We start from the raw sequence: 4,313 nt of genomic DNA on the forward strand, positions 1-4,313 counted from the left end.
GAATTAAATAAGAAAACCACTCAAAACTCAATATTAATGAACCAGAGAGTACCTCTATTTTTGTTAGGTTACTTATTCAATATAGTTCACTGGAAAAATATATCATACCTTGTTTTAGTGTAAAATAAGTAAGATCTCTTTTGTTTTAATAAAACAAGTAAAACTTAGGAAAACTCTACAAAAATAACCCCAAGGTAAAAACACCCCCACCCTTAGGATAACTATTGTTTTATTAGAGAGAACTTAAGAAAAATATGAAATCTGCTGTTTGACATTTTTCAAATAATAATGTAGTAGAAAGTGCCTTTTTGACATTAAACTTAAGAAAAATCATAACTAAATAACCACCCCTTAGTTTTCTGTGATTTTTTGCACAAAGGCCTATTATTACTATGGGATACCAGCAAAAATAACCTTTAGGATAGAACCTACCCCTAACTAAGAGGTGTAGTGTAAAGTGGCCCATTTTGCCTAACTATTGTTATTTTTGTTTAAAGCCTAGCTTTTGTACTTTAAGCCTCAAATTCTTAAAACAAGCTAGAATAGCAAGTGACAACCCACTGTAATTTTTACAGAATTTTTGGAAATTATTAAAACACTGTCGTAGTTCAAACCTACACTAGAAACCCTAAATGGAAATTAAAGAAAGGAAAATGGATAATGGAAATTAATGTCATCCTAAGACCTTTGTAAATTTGTCCACTGAAATCTATAAAGACAATGCAAATCCACTATGTTATCCTAAAAGAAAACCTAAACCTAGAAGGTAATAAGTCTATGTATATATATACCACTAGAAGACCCACATAACCAGGGAACCCTAAGTTAATTCTTGACTTAGTTTCTGTAGCTTAATGTTCTTAAATCTTGCATAATCATGACATACATGTTCATTGCATTTCGATAGACTGTAATCTTGCTGACGGAGAGTACATCCTCGTGCCGGAGCAAGGAGCTGCTCAAGAGGTAGCCCCAGATCCAGCACCCGAGCCTGCACCAGAGGACCTGCCTGCCACTGCTTTGGAAGGCAAGCCCCGGTTTTATGCATAACCTGTTATTTATGCTATTTTACTTCACTTAATGATTGTAGGAATGATTGTGCACTTAGGTGTAGGAATTGTTTGAAACCCTAGTTGCATGATCTCAGGAATCCTTTTGAGATGAATACTAGTATGACAGGTCGAGTAGTTGCTTTATTAAGTAGGATCTCGGTAGAAGACGAGTGATTTTTCTAGCACTCGCGCGAGGTCAGGACATTGATTGTACCCACTTTCATATCGTACTAATGTTGGTTGTGGGCAACAATCCATGGGGATTGGTTGTCTACGGGATAAAAATTTGAATAAGGATTGAGGTGTGGTACCGTGAGTCAAGCGTTTGAACGTACTAAGCACATGCCGAGAAATATGGTAAATTGGTAAGCCTAGTACCTGATTGAACCCGGCAGCAGATTGCCCTCCTCATGCGACCTGAGACGAGGTCTCCCATTCTGGTTATGGTGGGTACAAGTGTGGTCACTGCACGACGGCCAGTCGGGGTCAGTGAGGCATTGTACGCCAAGGCGGTGAGCCCCTCTCTGCTGACGGGGAATCGATGGGGACGGTTGATATGTGTGGGGACGGAGTGCCCCTACATGTCGTGTGTTTAGGTTTACCTTGCAAGGATAAAAACTCGATTCGAATCGTCTGCTTCTCGCAGCTAATGAGACTGCTTGATCCATGCTGCTACATTGAGTAACAAGTGAAATGATGCGGAGATGATACAAGATATTGATTGCTAAAATGTTTGCTACTTTGTATGAATAGATAGTCCATTTTTAGCCTTAAGAGAGTCACACTTAACTTTGACTAAGTTAAAATCTTGATTTAGAAACTCAGCTAGTGCTTTTGGCAACCAAACCCCACAGCCAAACAGCTGCATGTCTAGAGGTAGAGGAGTAGACTCCTCACACCGGGTAAGTCTAGCTGAGTATTAGTATACTCAGCCTTGCTTGTGGCATAATTTTTACAGGTTCTCTGGAGGAGATGGTTGCTGGGATAACTTGGCCGTCCACCTTGCCACCGGGTTGGACTGTCGAGTGGGACCCTGCCTCGGCTGAGGAGGAGGAGCATGTGGAGTGATGGGACAGGCTTCCCCATCTCTCGGTTAAATTATCGTTAGTTTTATTCCGCTGCACTTCGAACAATGATGGTTACTTTTGCAAAACTCCGATGATGATGATGGTGATGTAATAATTTAACATTGTGACATGTATGGTTTTATGCTTTATTGTATTTGCTCTGTGACTCACCTTCGAGTGAGATTGTGGTACTTGATCCTGTCAGTGGCCGTGTCGGACTAGATCTGAGGGATTGACGGGTTATTCCCATTTAAGTGTGGTCTAGCCTCTAAGGCGGGGCTTAGGCACTTAAGTTGGAATAATTCGGGCAGTTCCGATGGGCGACCCTGGGGCTGCTTGTCCTTCTGGAAGATAGCCTCGACCGCCTCCTGGCCGGAGGCGAACTTGGTGGCGATGTCCATCAGCTCGCTCGCCCTGGTGGGGGTCTTGCGACCCAGCTTGCTCACCAGGTCGCGGCAGGTGGTGCCAGCGAGGAACGCGCCGATGACATCCAAGTCGGTGATGTTGGGCAGCTCGGTGCGCTGCTTCAAGAATCGCCGGATGTAGTCCCGGAGAGACTCTCCCGGCTGCTGTCGGCAGCTTCGGAGGTTCCAGGAATTCCCGGGGCGCACGTACGTGCCCTGGAAATTGCCGGCGAAAGCTTGGACTAGGTCGTCCCAGTTGGAGATCTGCCCCGGAGGCAGGTGCTCCAACCATGCGCGGGCGGTGTCGGAGAGAAACAGGGGGAGGTTACGGACGATGAGGTTGTCATCGTCCGTTCCACCTAGTTGGCAGGCCAGACGGTAGTCCGCGAGCCACAGTTCCGGTCTCGTCTCCCCCGAGTACTTTGTGATAGTAGTCGGGGGTCGGAACCGGGTCGGGAACGGCGCCCGTCGTATGGCCCGGCTGAAGGCCTGCGGACCGGGTGGTTCGGGCGAAGGACTCCGATCCTCCCTGCTGTCGTAGTGTCCCCCACGCCTGGGGTGGTAGCCTCGGCGCACCCTCTCGTCGAGGCGGGCTCGACGGTCGCGGTGATGGTGCTCGTTGCCGAGGCGACCCGGGGCCGCAGGCGCTGTGTTGCGCGTGCGCCCGGTGTAGACCGAGGCTTCCCGCATGAATCGGGAAGTCGCGGCATGAGGTTCTGAGGGGTACCCCTGCCTTCGGGAGGCGGAGCTCTCGGCCCGTCGGACCGCGGCGCCTTCCAGGAGATTCTTGAGCTCTCCCTGGATTCGCCGCCCCTCGGTTGTTGATGGCTCCAGCATCGCGCGGAGGAGGATTGCTGCTGCAGCCAGGTTCTGGCCGACCCCACTGGATGCGGGTGGCGGCCTGAACCTGACGTCGTCGGTGATGCGGTGCTGGAAGCCCTGGGGTAGATGACGTATTTCTCCGGCCGGAGGTTGGCCCGCCCATGCCTGCCCGATGTCCCGGCGGATCGGCTCAAGCGCTCCTGCTCCCTCGTCGAGCCTGGCCTGCACCCCGCGGATTTGCTCGAGCTGTGGGTCATGACCCCCCGCCTGAACGGGGACCACAGCTAGCTCCCGTGGGATGTCAACGCGAGGCACCGGCCTAGGGAGATCACCGTCCTCCGGCATGCCGAGATGGTTGCCTTCGGAGGGACCCCCTAGATCAACGTGGAAACATTCGCGGCTTGGGCCGCAGTCCTCGTCGCCGAGGCTACGGCTACCGTCGGAACAGTCGGAAAGGCAGTAGTCGCATGCGGTCATGAAGTCCCGCATGGCACTGGGGTTGCCAAGTCCAGAGAAATCCCAACAAAAGCTGGGCTCGTCGTCTTCCTCGGACCCAGAGGGCCCGTAGGTCGAGACGTCCGTCAGCCGGTCCCAAGGTGACCGCATACGAAACCCCAGAGGGTTTGGGCTCGCCTCTACGAGAGCGCCCGCCAAAGCGAAGCCGCTAGGCGGGTTGAGGCTGAATCCAAATGACGTGGGATGGGAATCGGTCGGTACCTCTTGGTCGACGGGCGGTGATGAAGTCACGTCGGGGACTGACTGCACCGTCGTCTCAGGTACGAGGGTGACGTCCAGCAAGCTTTTCGCGGGGAGACGGCGCTCGTCTTCGTCTCAAGCGCGAGGTCGATGCCCGGTGCGCCCCCCGTTGGGGTACCGGCGCTGTCGACTCGCTCGACAGCCGACGAGGCGCTGCCTCCTGCTTGGCCTTGGTTGCCCCACCATCCCCTCCATCGGCGGGGAAGAGGGCG

This window comes from Zea mays, chromosome 9 (genome assembly GCF_902167145.1).
Source record: "Zea mays cultivar B73 chromosome 9, Zm-B73-REFERENCE-NAM-5.0, whole genome shotgun sequence".
Classification (NCBI taxonomy): Eukaryota; Viridiplantae; Streptophyta; class Magnoliopsida; order Poales; family Poaceae; genus Zea; species Zea mays.